Source organism: Mirounga leonina, unplaced genomic scaffold (assembly GCF_011800145.1).
Source record: "Mirounga leonina isolate KUSES-001 unplaced genomic scaffold, KU_Mleo_1.0 Mir_152, whole genome shotgun sequence".
NCBI lineage: Eukaryota > Metazoa > Chordata > Mammalia > Carnivora > Phocidae > Mirounga > Mirounga leonina.
Window position 1 is genome coordinate 11,971,710 of NW_023270380.1, and position 16,233 is coordinate 11,987,942.

General features: G+C 48.9%; 1 protein-coding gene across 12 annotated transcripts in view; it reads left to right on the plus strand.

Moving 5' to 3' along the window:
• SGMS1 (sphingomyelin synthase 1) overlaps positions 1-16,233 on the plus strand; it is a 268,293-nt gene that overhangs the window by 45,043 nt on the left and 207,017 nt on the right. For 9 of the 12 annotated variants that reach the window (XM_035008582.1, XM_035008588.1, XM_035008580.1 and 6 more), the window contains one exon: positions 11,473-11,620. The exons of the other annotated variants lie outside the window; for them this stretch is intronic. The gene's annotated coding sequence lies outside the window, so the exon portion shown is untranslated. The remainder of the gene's footprint in view (positions 1-11,472; positions 11,621-16,233) is intronic. 12 annotated transcript variants of the gene reach the window in all.

The window sequence follows — 16,233 nt, forward strand, 5'->3', positions numbered from 1 at the left end:
GGCTGGGGGATGCCTAGCGCATTTCTGTTGCTAGTTAAAGAGATGATGTCGGGGTCAGAACGTCTACAGAATGCACGGCAGTGGTAGTTTCTCCCTGATTTTCCTGTGTGGCTGTTCAGTTATTGTTGGTGAGTGGTGTGCAAGAGCCCTAGACGGGTCTGGGTATAAATTCCAGCTTCTTGGCTGTGACCGTGGGGAAGTTACATCACCTTATAAACCCTAGTTTTCTGGGCATCTTTCCCCGGGGGCTCACAGTATGCAGGCCTTTGCCAGTGTAAAACTGTTTTAAGAAATGGAGCGTGGCGTTCCTAGGTCAGCAGAAAACCCTGAGAGCGAGCCCAGACACCCAGACCTCCCATTCTCGTCACTGCTGCGTCTGCAGGTGTCTCAGGCTGCACTTTCTTGTCCCGGACAGAGAGACTCCGCCTCAGCGCTCCATAGATTCGGTTCCCTTACTCATGTACGGGAGAGGGAGCTGGGAATGCAGATGGGAGGTTGTGTGTCGGTGTTTTCTCAGTAACGGTCAGGAAGCATGGCTGGGAATTATGAATGGGGTGGACGTGGTGGGGTCGGGGGGTGTGTGTGACCTGGCCACTGTGAAGGGAGGGGGCAGCAGCCTGGGGCTCTGGGGTGTAGATGGGGAAGGATCCTCACAGGTCCTCTGGCTCACAAATACTGGTATTCTGTCCTTTGGTGTGTTTGCTCCTTCGCTCATTCCTTCCTTTGGTCGAGCATTCACCAAGAGTGACTGAGCAGCATTACCTTCAGGCTCTTTTTGGGGCCATGTAAGAACAGAAGGTGTGAGGAATTTTATCTGCTTCCTTTTAATGGGAGGAAAAGGACATTTGGAGGAAATAGAAATATGTATGTATCGCTGTTTAAAAATACTGCTCTTACAGTACCAGATGCTTTTTGCTCCTGAAATGAAGATGCTTGAACGTCACTAGGAACGTGATGGTCAAGGCAAAAGCGTCTGAACGATCTTGCTTGTGTGTTCCCGAGTGAGCTGGACCCACGTCCCTGGTCCCCTCCGCATGCCCGACAGGTGGCAGCGAGAAGAGGGTGGGGAGACATAACGCTGTTTCATGATTTCTTGAAGGCAAACATTTAAATACACAATGTCACAATGAACTAAGAGATACCGTAGTTTAAACATTAAATATTTCTGGGAAGTCTAACGTTCAGGGAATGTTTGGCTGAAGTGGGAACGGATCTCTTGCCCCGTTTCTTCCCTGTGGAAAAAGGAAACTTGGGAGCATTTGAAATAAGTGTGTGTGCATCTGTTTTTGTTTTTTTTTTTTATATTCTTATGTTAATCCCCATACATTACATCATTAGTTTTAGATGTAGTGTTCCATGATTCATTGTTTGTGCATAACACCCAGTGCTCCATGCAGAATGTGCCCTCCTCAATACCCATTACCAGGCTAACCCATCTTCCCACCCCCCTCCCCTCTAGAATCCTCAGTTTGTTTTTCAGAGTCCATCGTCTCTCATGGTTCGTCTACCCCTCCGATTTCCCGTGCTTCATTCTTCCCCTCCTGCTACCTTCTTCTTCTTTTTTTTCCTTAACATATATTGCATTATTTGTTTCAGAGGTACGGATCTGAGATTCAACAGTCTTGCACAATTCACAGCGCTTACCAGAGCACATACCCTCCCCAGTGTCTATCACCCAGTCACCCCACCCTCCCACCCCACCCCCCACTCCAGTAACCCTCAGTTTGTTTCCTGCAATTAAGAATTCCTCATATCAGTGAGGTCGTATGATACATGTCTTTCTCTTTTTGACTTATTTCGCTCAACATAATACCCTCCAGTTCCATCCACATCGTTGCAAATGGCAAGATCTCATTCCTTTTGATGGCTGCATAATATTCCATTGTGTATATATACCACATCTTCTTTATCCATTCATCTGTCGATGGACATCTTGGCTCTTTCCACAGTTTGGCTATTGTGGACATTGCTGCTATAAACATCGGGGTGCACGTACCCTTTTGGATCCCTACTTTTGTATCTTTGGGGTAAATACCCAGTAGTGCAATTGCTGGATCATATGGTAGCTCTATTTTCAGCTTTTTGAGGAACCTCCATACTGTTTTCCAGAGTGGCTGCACCAGCTTGCATTCCCACCAACAGTGTAGGAGGGTTCCCCTTTCTCTGCATCCCCGCCAACATCTGTCGTTTCCTGACTTGTTAATTTTAGCCATTCTGACTGGTGTGAGGTGGTGTCTCATTGAGGTTTTGATTTGGATTTCCCTGATGCCGAGCGATATTGAGCACTTTTTCATGTGTCTGTTGGCCATTTGGATGTCTTCTTTGCAGAAATGTCTGTTCATGTCTTCTGCCCATTTCTTGATTGGGGATTCTTTGTTCTTTGGGTGTTGAGTTTGATGAGTTCTTTATAGATTTTGGATACTAGCCCTTTATCTGATATGTCATTTGCAAATATCTTCTCCCATTCTGTCGGTTGTCTTTTGGTTTTGTTGACTGTTTCCTTTGCTTGTGCATCTGTTTTTTAAAGCCCACTTTGTGATGCATCTGAAGCAGGAATCCCAAAGTCGAGTGCCTCTGGGGGCCAGGCAGGTGACACGTCAGCGAAGTAGGTTGGATATTAAACGATCGCAGAGCCTGGGCCCTGTGACCCATTGGAAAGCCGCGTGACCCTTACCCAGGAGCAGACGCTGCTGGAACACGCCCTGTGTCACCATATGGTGGCCTGCGTGGGGGGTGGGGGGCCAGGTCTTCCAACCCTAATAGAAATCCAGAGTTTTAAGGAACTGATTAAAAGCCTTAATGCCAGACAGAACCTGTGTGTGGTTTGCTTCTGGCTTGTAGGCCATCTCGCAGAGCTGAGCCTCTTGGTTTTGTGCTACTAGAGTATATTCTGTAGAATCCAGAATACTCACAAAATAATCACCTGGGTGTTTTACATTTAGAAATAAAATTCTCAAGCCTGAATTACAGATGGGTCAGTTGGATTTGAATTGTACTCTCTCCGTTTGTTACGACTTCAAGCTACAAATGCCTTGCACGCAGTGGACCTTTAATAAACTTTGGTTAAACTGCTGTGAATGCTAAGGAGTCTAGTAATCTGCGGTCTTCTGGTTTCCAAGAATCAGAGAAATTCGAGAACAGAAGAAGCTGTTGACAGCGTAGCCCAAAGAAAATCGATCTGTTTTCTGGTTGTAGTTTCCTCTGCTGGGTCAAGCGAACAGAGGAAGTGTCTATTTGCAGAAACGAGGGCACTGTCAGGAAGGTCAGGGTAATAGAAGAAAGACGAGGCAAACGCGTGCAATACCACTTTTGCAGTGTGAATCTTTGCTAAGTCTCATTTTCTGAGCTATCACTTCTCTGGTTTAGCTGCTTTTGATGTTTTATTTTTGTCCTCCTCTTACACTTCCGAAAGCCAGAGGTTGTCAGAATTTTCCAGCCTCGGTCCATGTGGTCTTGGTTGCAAATAAGAGCTTGAGCAGAAAAAGCATTTGTTGGAAGAATATCCAGCAGTTACCAAAGGCGGCTGGGTGGTCAGAACCCGAGCAAAGACTGTACCACGGGAGGAGAGCCACCACCATGCTGTGGACACCCCAGTGAGGATGTACCTGCTGATGGCAGCCAGGCCCGGCTGGACAGGCCTGTCTGTGTCACTCGGTGGCCGCCTTCTCTGTCCCTGGCCCTTGGTGTCATTTGCTGCAGATTCAGAGCCCTGGGTGGGAGCATCTGATGGTGGCAGCCTCAGGGACGCGCGCACACACTGGGTGCCGGCGGGGCGAGGGGCGCGGGGGGACATCCCGGCTTCCTCTCAGCATCTGTGACAGGTGGGCTCCCATCCCACCAGTGCTCACCCATGGACGAGGAAACCCCAATGTGGAGACAAGGTGCTGGACGCTGCGGGAGGTTAACTCCTGCATCCCTCCCAGAGGAAGAGGAAGAAGACAGAGTCGGCGAGGCCAGTTCGAGGCTCCGGAGTCAGGTGCCGTTCCCAGCCCGTGGCACCTGCTGGCAGAATGAGGCATTCACGGCGTTACTTGCTTGGTCAGTGGTAGAGCTGAGATGGTAATCGGCTTATGCCTGACGCCCAAATCCGTGCCCTGAACTGCTGCTTATCCAGGTGTATTTTTTTTTTTTTTTAAAGATTTTATTTATTTATTTGACAGAGAGAGACACACAGTGAGAGAGAGAGCACAAGCAGGGGGAGTGGGAGAGGGAGAAGCAGGCTTCCCGCGGAGCAGGGAGCCTGATGCGGGGCTCGATCCCAGGACCCTGGGACCATGACCTGAGCTGAAGGCAGACGGTTAAGGCTGAGCCCCCCAGGCACCCCTCCAGGTGTATCTTTGATGCAACATACCTGGCAGCGTTGAAGAGGCCTTTCTCATCTCCAGCCTGGCGCGTGTGGCCTGTCGGTCGCCAGCAGAGGTGGGGGAAGGCTGTGCTGCCCTGTAGCAGATGACACGGCCATCGGCTTTGCTGCTGCTGATTGCCTGGCGTCTGCGTGGACGGTATGGGACACGGGGTCTTATGCGTCTTCTTATGGCACGGTTTTGAGAGGATGACTCTTGTTTTCGTGTGTCCTACAGATATCTCCTGTGTCTCTGCTGGGTGCCAGGCCCTGTGCTAAGCCCACGGGTACTGAATGGGACAGTTGCTGCCCTTCAGTGCTCATTTTGGAGAGGAGGGAAGGGTAGGGCAACAGTACGTAAGCACCATGCTTATTTACCAGAAAGCTAGGGAAAGCTGTAAAGGGTAAACACCGTCGAAAGTCCATCGAGGGCAAGAAGAAGATAGTGCGCTAACCCCTCCCCTGCGCCCCATGAGCCAGGTGCCCGGGGACGGGCAGGCCCCAAGAGTATCGACAGAGCACTGGGCTTGCTGTAAAGCCCTACTTAGGGTTTAAAAAAATGGTGCACGTCCATTAGAGTACATAGAACAGAAATTCACCGTCACCAAGTAAATCCTGGTTTCTGCCTCCCAGGTTAAGAAGTAGACCTTTCCCAGCCCTCTAGAGGTGTGCGTGCCCTTTCCCCCCAGAAGTGAGCACAGCCCTGACTTACACACTGCTCTCTTCCTGGTGGTGTGTGTTGTCTGTTTCACACGGTGCCAGATCCTTTCCTCCTGCGTGGGTCTCTGACCGCATGCTGTTCCCTGGGTTCAGGAAAGCCAGAGTTCTAAACGCCCTGTCCAGGCTGTCGTAAGCACTCGGGTTCGGGCTCAGGTGACAAGAGCAGGAAGGTGTGTGGGTGCAGGGGTCTGCTGTGGTGCATTGATGTCTGGTTGGACCACGGGTTCTCGCACTTGGCCTGAGGCCCGGAGTCTCACAGCCTCCTGTGGCCCTCTTGTTGGCAGGCCCAGTGTTCCAGGGCTGGCGTGAGAGCCCTGGGACCTGTCAGCGGTGCTGCCAGTGGCACTTGGAGGTGGGCTGTCCGTGCCTTTGCTCCGAAGCAGACGCAAGTGTAATCAGAAACCCTGTGCCTGCGGATCCTGGGAACCGAAACCCCGGTCACTATGGGACGGATGGCATAGGAGATCAACTCCATAAAAAGAGCCTCTTATGCAAGACGATTTAAGTTGGTTTTCAGTGTCTTGGTGTTTTATAGAAGTCTGTTTCGTCGTACCTTGCTCTCGCTGAATGACGATCACTGCAGTGGCCATGGAGCCGCCTAGCCTGGGGATGGAAGGCCTTCCTGCAGGCGCCGTGTGCGGGCATGCCAGAGAATGCTGGAGAATGAGGGTTCAGACGCAGCAATGGCCAGGGGGCCTCCACCTGCCCTGCAGACTTATCGCCCTGATACCAGGAGGGGGGGGTTGTAGCTGCTGAGGTTTCCTGGGGACGGGTAGAGCTGGAGCTCCCCTAATCAGGGCCGCCGCACTGACCGGATCAGAGCTTCGAGGGTGGAGCACTGGGAACAGTGGGCAGATGCACAAGGAAGGGGGCAGAGAAGACGCACCTGTTCCTAGGCAGGATGGGGACATCCTCTAGGCTGTGATTTTGCCTTTGCAAAAGCCTCTGCTTGGTGTGGAGCATGGGAAGTGGGAGGGGGAGGGGCTCCAGGTAGAGGTGGGGCGGGTGCACATGCAGGTGTGTAAGGGGGGGGAGTGTGTATCAGAAATAGAGCTTCCTGAGTCTCATACCGGACCCACTGAACCATAACCGATGGGTGTGGAGGCCAGGAATCTACATTTTAACGAGACAGCTCAACTTTGTGCACAGTGGAGCCCTAGAATCTCTGATTGCAAAAGTCGTCGTTTCATCCATGCATTTGGATGAGGGTTGAGTTGGATCAGGGAGAGACTTTGAAAGAAGAAAGGGTGGGCCTCAAATGTGATCTATAAAAAAGAAATGCACATGAACTAGGGTGGGTTTTTCACACTCTGTGCCAGAGTCTCAGATTTTAGCTTGTCCTTTCTGTGAAATGTTCTGAACCCAGATGAAGACAGGCTCTCCTTCCCTGTTTTGTCTGGGAGTAGAGTGGAAGGTAAACTTCCTGGGGTCCTCGGTGGGGAGAGGTCCATCAGCTGTTAGTGAGCCTTGAAACTGGCTGTGGGCATATTTCTAGTCTCAGTTGTTCCAAAAGCAAAACCTTCCTCGGACTTGCATCCATCCACCTTTCAATTTAGCTAATAACTTAGTTCTTCCTACATCAACTGAGAGTGGGATAGTCAAGGAGCATTTGAAACGCCAAATGCATTTTTAGCTCACTTCAGGGTGACCTTTTATTAAAGTCAGGGTTTTTGGTGGCTGCTTTAAATCTTCCCGTGTTCGAAGATTAAGGCTTTGTTATTTGTGAAGGGTACTGAGCAGCTACAAAAACCTGGCACGAATGTGACCCATGGAGCACAGCTCATTCCTAGAATCCGGGACTTGTGGAGGGTGAAGCCGGAAGGAATCCCAGAGGCCCTCTGCTGCTGTAGCACGTGCGGGACCCACATGGCCTGTGTTGTATTCTCACTCTGCCATTTGAGGCCAGATGTTTAACTTTGGGCTTCGGTTTTCTCAGCTGTGAGGCGCAGGTGGTGATACTGACCGCACAGCATTGTGGGATCATCAGGAGCCGGTATGTGCAGAATGCTTGACGGGTGCCCAGTGCACAGGATGCACCCACAGGCCGTAGCCCCGGTGAAGACACAGACCTGGAGAAAGTCTGATTTGCCCAAGGTTGCATAACTAGTCCAAGGTTCAGAAAGTGGGTCTTTTATCTCCTCATTCTATTTTATCCCTGTTGACCGTACCGGTTAACTGGTTCTTAGACTATGGATTTAAAACTTTATGTTTGCCCAACGTAAGCGCTAAAATTACGAACCTCTGCTTCGCCTCGGTGCTGAGGGACTCTTCTTGAATAACAAGTGAATAACGAGACACGAAGAGTGGACGGAAATGCCCTGAAAGGACTGCGTGGTGTCAGGGGAATAGGATTGTGCTCGGTCAAGGGGAATGCTGCTCTTCGGGTCCCTGCTGTCGGCTCTCTTGCTGGAAGGGCCGGGCTGCCAGGAACGTGCGCAGGGGGCTTCTCTCTGCTGATCGGGCTGACCTGCCCTCCTTGCTGTCCTCGGTGCCTGGCGTGAGGACCTGACAGTTGTGTTGCCAGAGTCAGAAAAGACACAAAACATAACATACACACAATGTGTACCTGCCTCCGTGTGAATCTGGGCGCGCATCACAGCTCGGAGGAAGGACCGAAGGTCCCACTAGGAAGCCACCTTCCTGCTTGGGCTCTTCTCCCCGCTTTCTTTGCTTTCTTTCCCTTCGACAACTTTTCTTATTTTAAGAGGTTTAAGGAAAAGAAGCTTCTCTCCGTTTCCATAGTTGACGTGACATTTCTTACAGTTGTACACAGGAGACAATGGATTTTGATGGTAGGCACTTGTAAGTGATGGGACACGCACAGTATATATTCTAGCTCCTGCGTGCTAGTAAACACCTGCTCGAGGCTGTGCTGTCTGCCCAGAGCTCACTCCACGAGGAGCCTGGTTCTTCCCTGCGGGTGGAGCTATTTCCTGTGCTCTTCGGGCAGGCTCTGCCTGGCGAGACGACCCGCTAAAATCCGATGATCATAGCCTGAGAGTACAGGGCAGCAGTTCACGCTCAGTCCTGTACGACCTTGGACAGGCTACTTACCTTCTTTGGGTTCGGTATCCTTACCAGTGAGGTGGGGTTATTTCTAGTACAGGTCTCCTAGATCTCCTGTATTCAGGGATAGGCGGGGGGTGGGGGGGGGCGCTGAATTCCCTGCTTTCTCCCTTTCTCCTTCCCTCCCGAAGCAGCCTGGGTATCAGTGCAGGTGGCTGCCTCTGTGGATGGGATTGCAGATGCCGCCACGCACAGACGATGCGTGACCGCAAGGGAGTGGGGGTGGGCTGTGTGGGGGTACGGTTGGTGGTCTGGATACCGATGTTGCTTCAAGAGGCAAAGGCAGGTTGAAGTAAAAGATCATGTATGGCAAATGAAACAGGATTTGGGGTCTTTCTTGTCCAACCCGTAGAGTTTCAGTAATGGCTCTTGGATGTGTGATGTCCCCCCTGCGGTGTGTTCACCACTTTCCCTCAGCATCCTGGTCTCTTTCCGCTCAGAATTCCCGGTTCTGGGTGTCGTCCGAACAGACCGGTGTGGGATAGTCCTTGACGGTTTTCATACCAGTATGTACTTAACACCGAAGTGGGGAATATTCTTAGGTCCAAAGCCTTAAAATTTCATGTCCTTGAGCACCGACAGAGCCCAGTTCTCCAGTTAACAGGAAGAAGACGCCAGATGCTGTTTTCCGTCATGGTGTTTGGCTCATTCCATGTTGCTCATCTGGGATAGTGCAGGTATGAAGTGTCAGCAGCCTGGGATAACGTGGTTATTTTTTGTGGATTCGATGGGGAAGATTCCAGCCTGGGAATTAGATTTAGCACATCGGGGGGAAGCTTATATGGTGCCTTTTAATACAGTGTCCTTCATATAAGCAGATAAACAGTAACAACGATGATGATGACGTTATTGGGAGTTCACTGAACCATGAGCACGTAGAAATCGCCTGTTGTACTCTGAAGTCTTCGGGTCCACTTGAAGAAGCACAGAGGCAGTGGGGGCTGCTAGTGTGGATCCAGAGCCCAATGTCCGCGGTGGGCTCTCACTCCACCACTTAGTAGCTGTGTGACGAGTACGTGATTTCTCTGTGCCTCAGTTTCCTTGTTTGGAGGATGGGAGGGGGTGAGGATAGTACCTGTGTCTCAGCGTGGCTGTGAGCATTGTATAAGGAAGGGTAAGGGGACTGGCTTAGTAAGGCTATGCTGATGACTTCTGTAACCTCAAAAGCCACCAGCTTCCACACCCTCCCTCTGTCTGCCCGTGTCAGTCGGCCTGTGGTGGGGAAGCAGGTCCCCGTGGCTTCTCTGCTGAGCAGAGGCCCTGGTTTCTGTTGTTTGTACAGTGAATGGCCTTGGAGGATAAAGATAGCGTCTCCAGAGCAACAGGCAGGCCTGCTTACTGCTTGTTAGAAAACATTTGGGCTCCCGAAGCTCATAGAAACTCATTGCCTTTTTTTAACAGTGAAATTATTTTTCTGGTTGCCTTCATTTGGTTTTGCTGTTGAAGTGTTTTTTTTTTTTTTTTTTTTCCCCCCCCCCCCCCCCGGTTCAGATTTTAGACCAGGGTGTGATTTCTATGACATTTACATCTTTTCTTTGCATTTCTTCTGTTAAAGCACATTTCCCTCTTAAAAATTTCCTCTTTTTATTAAAAATTTTTACAACATTTAAAATGTATCTAGCACAAAAGCTAATTGATTTACTTTATTTTAAAATACTTCCAACATTTTTGTTATTTTTTACCTTATTATTATGAATATCTACAAACATGTTTAATGAGAAGCACTAAGTTTAATACTGTTTACAGAGAACTATTTATATGGAATATTCAAACACTGGAAAATGCTTCTGAATATTATCTGGTAGTGTTTGCATGATGTTAACATTTGGATCTTCTAGCAAGATTAACAGCACTACACAGAGTCAGGATTTATATCAAGCATGCTATGTATACTTTCTTAATATTAACTTTATTTGCAAGAGGGACTCAGCATTGGCAGCAGACGGGACTCTGAACACACACCCTTAGCACCCAATATCAGCTACAAGCAAGCCTAGGTGATTGGATTGGGCAGCTTCTCTTCTCCGAGCTCCTGGTCCAGTTCACGAAAATAGCAGCCTTCACCTTAACAACTTCACCTCTGCACACCAGCATTTCCTACTCTTGGCTTTGCACTTGATGTTGAGTGAATTCTATGTTGATTGCTAAGCAAGTAGGAGAATTATAACCCTTTCCCCCTATTTCTTGACTCATTTTTCTCAGGATACTGAAGATCTGTAAACTTGCCAAGAGATTCTGGGAAGGAGTTAGTGCATGCACCCTCTGTCCCCATGTCCCTCCTGACGAGTGCCTGGAGTCTGTCCTCTCTGCTTGCACCGCTGAGAGTGTCCCTCTGTGCACTGTGCGGGGCTACTCTGGCCCCCCGCTGTCCTCATATGCACGGGCACGTGCTCCTGGGAGCACCCATTGTTCCTCCCCATCTGGAACGCTCTGCCCGCCACGTTTGTCACCTTCCCTCCCTGAGAAAATGCTCACGTGTCCCCTTGGGAATGAGACCTTGGCCGACCGCTTAGATAGAACAACCAAGCCCCGAGCACTCCCTGTTCCCCTGCCTGCTTGCTTTCTCCCCGTGGCACAGATCACTTCTCCCACAGCACTCCGGGGTGGTCCTGAGGGCGGGGAGTCGGTGGTGCACCCTGCTTGGTCCTCAGTGCTGGACGGTGCCTGTTGCCTACCTAGCAGGGGCTCTGCAAGTATTTGTCAGATGAGTAACTGAGAACACTCGGGCAGTTTTTTGGGGAACAGGTGGGAGAGGGGAAAGATTGGTGGCTGAGAATGAGTCAAGAGGTGATTGCCACGGTCTCTGTGAGATTTGCTGAGAACCTGAGACAGGGGAGCAAGGGTAGACAGACTCCTGATGGATCTTCCTTTTAGAAAGGGAGGGAAAAGGGAAGCAATCTGGAATATTCCAGTTCTAGCTTGCCAAGAGGTAGATGGTTCTTCCCATTTAGTTGAGATAAGGAATACCAGAAAAAAAACACACCTAGACATTTCTTTTATAAAGCAATTATATTAATAGGATAAAAGAATAACTTACCTCTGCAGTTTGTGTTTATCTGAAATGCAGTTTCTCAAAGCCTCCAAGTAGCCCTTGCTGAAATGCTGTTTTTAATTTGAGGTCAAGTTTCCTAAAATGTTTCAGAAGTTAGCTGCAGGGAGGCTTTGGCCTCCAGGGAGTTTATATCTTTAGATGGAGAGATCTTTCTATATCTGGGAGCTAAACTGGAGTTTCTGAAGGTCTGAATACTTAATTAGCTTTTCAGTTCCTTGATTCACTAAGAGAACTAGTATTTTAAAATATGAAGTTTGCAGTTCTTCCTTTTAATAAACGTGTCCTTTCCTAGGGGTGGTCTCTGACACGGAGGCTCCAGCCACATCCCTTATCCCACTGGACCCAGCCCTGGACTCGCCCGTGCTGGCTGGCCGTTTCTTTCACGCCTCGAGTCAGGAAGAGGGTGAACTTCATGAAAATCTGAGTTAACTCCACTTCAAGTATGTTTTGGAAATACGTGGAATATGACTGCTAATGAATTCTAATTTAGTAACCTGGATGGATTTAGAATGATTCTAGATATTTGCTAATTAAAAAAAAAATGGCTGGATGTGAGGGTCTTTACTGATTACAGTCCATTACTTTGCTCTAAGCTAATTATATCTCCTTCTCACCGGCTAAGTGGGAAGCTTGGCCTTTTGGCTCCGCTCTTCTGGAAAGCAAAGATGATGGCAGTATGCTGGTGACACCTGCTGGCCTGGCCCTGTGGCGGGGGGTGGGGGGGGCAGGGAGCAGAGTTCTTTCCTGTGTGGCTAGCCGTGTCTAGGACCTCTGGGGACTCCATCTGGTGAGTGAAAGGGATTGACTGAGAGGCTCTCCCATCATCTACCAGCCCTGAAATTTTGTATTCTAACTCTGCGTTTGGCAAAAAACAAAACCCCAAAACCAAAACAAAACAGAAACTACCAAAAAACCCCAAACCCAAACCAGCGATCGATCTGAATGTACTCATGTGGAAGGATGTCTGTGACATATTGTTGAGTGAGAAAAGCAACTCCTAGAACATTTTGTGTGTCTAGAAAAAGGATACATAATGATCTAATTTGGTAACAATTAGGGGAGTAGAAGGGAAGGACTTCACTCCTTCATTTTTATTCCTCAGAACTACGTTTTATGCGGTTATATGACTTTCATAATCCTGAAAGAAGAGCAGCCAGGCGCTCAGTGGTTTTGTGATTCTCTAACTGGGCTGTGCGGGGGGCGGCCCTGGCACCAGCTCGCTGTCTGCCCAGGGGCCGCGGCAGCTGGCTGCTGTACCCCCCGCTGCCCGGGGCTGCCGCTGGCTGGGCCTGGGAGGGGGCTGCCTTCCCGGGTGAGATGTGCGCCTGCTGGTTTTGCAGACCCGCCCTCTGTAACCATTTCCCTTCCATGCCTGGCTTCACGGGCATTTGGGTTTACCACCTCTATTTTAAAATTTAAAAATAAAGAAGGTGCTTCTTAAAAATCCCTAACATTCAGTGTTTCACTATTTTAAGCCTGCTTGTCTGAATTTGCAGTCTTTCGTGAGGTTTTGGTGTGTCCCAGAATGGTCTTGCCCTGATGGGCAGACAGGACAGCTTGGCCTTGTGTGTTTACTAACACGCGTGCTGTGTGATTGTGTGTTCACATCTGTCACCGCGAGGTGGGTGTTGTTCTCTCTCTCTGTCTTGAGTATGGCCAGAAGTGCGACTTACCTTGATTTTCTTCTGCAGCCCTGTAAGTAGTGTTTCTGCCATAACTGGTTAGTGTGACCCCTGCTTCCACAGCCCCTCACTTGCCTGGGGTCGGACAGCTGAGGCTGCAGTCACGGTGTAGGATTCTGAACTCCCACGAGCTGTGCTCTGAGACCCCTACTCTCTGTGCTTCTTGCTAGGTCCCTGCTATTCTCTGTGGCTCCAAGGGTGACTCAGACCTTTCAGGGCCTTTCAGGCCTGGTGCGGATCTCTGCTGGCTGCCTCCCAGCCTTTGCCGTAGCTTCGTGGCCACTGCTTGTGGGGTAGAGTGACGGGGGGGCTGGCATTTAGGGCTGGGCCGGGTGGGGAATTTGTGGGTTGTGTTGTCGCTCTTTTTTCATCTCTGCCTTATGTGACCTGGCAACTCTTGTTGTGATTCTTGCTGAGGGAGGGAGATCCCCATCCATCTGTCATCTGTCTCTTATGCTGTGTTAGTAAGGACCCCGTCTGCCGGGGACAGCCCCCACAAGGGAAGGTGTCTTTTTTCACCGCTGTTGGAGGTTCTTAGTTCCAGCGTCCTGAGAAGGTCTTGGTCATTTTTCCTGAGGTATCTACTGCTGTCTTCTGCACAAACTCCATACGTGCTTCAATGCCCATCCTACTTCACCAGGATTCTAGAGAACATCCACATTAGCTTACAGAGCCACAGGTTTCTCAAGAATTCTGGATCGTGGGCGCCTGGGTGGCTCAGTCGTTAAGCGTCTGCCTTCGGCTCGGGTCATGATCCCAGGGTCCTGGGATCGAGTCCCGCGTCGGGCTCCCTGCTCAGCGGGAAGCCTGCTTCTCCCTCTCCCCCTCCCCCTGCTTGTGTTCCTGTTCTCGCTGTCTCTCTCTGTCATATAAATAAATAAAATCTTTAAAAAAAAAAAAAAAGAATTCTGGATCGTGACATCCAGAAGAATAGCGAGGATGCTATGACTTTTCCCATATCCTCTTTCAAAATCTTTCTCTCTTCTTACGTCAATCCTCCCTTTGGCTCTTTTCAACTAATGGCTAACGAAGTATGTTGCTAATCAGGAACCAAAAGCTCTGCATGAACATTTCCACCCACCTGCCTTACCTTGCTGAGATAATTTCAAATGTCCTAAGCCAGAAATTAGGTAAAGATGTGTAGTTTGCCAATCTGGGAATAAAAGAATATGAGATTTGGCTTGGGGTGAAAGTGGATTTTTTGGGGCCTCTGAATAGCAATAATACTATAACATAATAATATACTAATACTATAACATAATAATATGTTAATGGTTTTCATGCAGCAAATGTTTATATGTTAGGAACTGTACGAAGTGCTTTTTACATGACCTCATCTGATTCCCAAAGCCCCATTTTACAGATGAGACAGCTGAGTCACAGGATAAACACCCTGTGCCTCCTTCTTGTAAGGACACCTTTGATAGTATTTAAGGTCCATCCTGATAATTTCCCCATCTCAGGATCTTTCACTTAATCACACCTGCAAAGTCCTTTTTCTTTTCTTTTCCTTTCCTTTTTTTTTTTTTGGCCATTTAAGGCAGCATCCCAGATTGCAGGGATTAGGAACTGGGTAACTTTTTTGGTGGGGCATTATTCAGCCCACCACAGTGACAAATAGAAAGAATTAGAACTTTCAGTCCACTTTGTAGGACTATACTTAATTTCAACACTCTCCTAATTGTTCTGCAGGACACAGATGCTAAAAATGTGGAAAAACTCCATAGCCAAGCCAAACAGATTTGAGAGTGAGTGTGTAAAATATCCCTCTTAAGGAGATTCACAGTGTATGGTGCAGGCTTGGAAATTCTTCTGGCAAGGAAAGCTGCTTAACCTCGTTGAACCCAGGATCCCTCAGACTTTGTTGATTACAGAACGCTTCTGAGTAGAGGGTGCACCTCTTAGTATGTCCTGAGTACTGCAAACAAGCTTTAGGAAGTACTTATTGTCTGCTGGTCTTTGAAGGCATGGAGTGTGTCTTAACTGACTTTGTGTTACTTAATAACTTAAACTTGCTTGGAATTGACTGGAAAGAACAGAACTAACGCAAATATACAAAATTAAGCAATAATATATGATTTCTAACGATTTAACTAGTGTTGTACCAGGTGAGTTGTAGGTGTCCAGGTATGCCCTGAGTTTTGATAAGGGAGAAGTTGTTTGGACACGGGATGATTGGAAGACTCTTCAAGGAGGAGGGGCCCTGAGTCCTGCAGGTTGAGGGGAATTGGGGAGTGCATCCACGTGGGAGCAGATCACATAACCCGAGGAAGGAGGAGAGAAGGTTTAGGGTCATGTGGATCATGCCTTGAATGCCCGTCTAAGGAGTTTGGACTTGACTTTCTAGGCCAGGGGTTGATAATGCTAGGTATGGCCTTTGGGCCAAATCCAGTCCTCTGCCTGTGTTTATAAAGTTTTATTGAAACATGGGCCACTTGTTTATGTATTGCACATGGCAGAGTAGGGTGGGCTTGCTGAGCTTAAAATATGTCCTCTCTGGACCGATAACAGAAAAAGTTGACCAACCTTGATCGGGGTAAGCGGGAACTGTTGAAGGGCTTTGATCGGGGAGGTGTTATCCTCAGGTTTGTGTGTTCAAAAGCTTCCTTCCGCACCTGTGTGGAGGATGGATCAGAGAACACAAGGCCCAGGAAGGACCGTGGCCCCGAAAACGGGGGAGGAGGGAACAGAAGGACGCTTCAGCCTCCAGCCTGGTTGTGGGGTAGGGAGATGAAGGAGCCAGAGATAATTTCTAAAAATAAACTTAATTTTAGAATAGTTTTAGATTTAGAGAAAAGTTGGGAAGATAGTACAGGCAGTTCTCATTCCCCAAACCCAGCTTCCATTCTGTTAACATCGCACATCAGCCCGTACGCTTGTTGTAACTAGTGGTCCAGGTACGTGATGAGTAAGTGAAGCCATATTTCACTCCGATTTGCCTCACGTCCCTTCTGGGTCCTGGGATCCCCTTCACGTCGCCACACCTGTCTCCTCAGCCTCCTGGTCGTTCCTCAGACATCGGTTTTGATGACCTTGCTTGTTTTGAGGAGAACTAGTCAGGTGTTTTGTATGTTTTGTAGACCGTCTCTCAACCGGGATATGTCTGATGTTTTCCCCCAATTAGACTGGGGCTGTGGGTTTCTCTGAGGAAGACTGCAGAGGTGAAACGCCATTTTCACCATATCTATGGTACATAGGGTCAGCGTGACTTACCGCTGTTGGGGCTGACATCCCTTGCCTGGCTGAGATCGTGTTTGTCATGTGTCCCCACTGTCAAATGACTTCTTCTTTCCCTTCCCATATGCTCCTCTCTGGAAGGAAGTCACTGTGTGTGGTGCATCCATAAGGACCAGAGAGTGAGGCTGCACTTT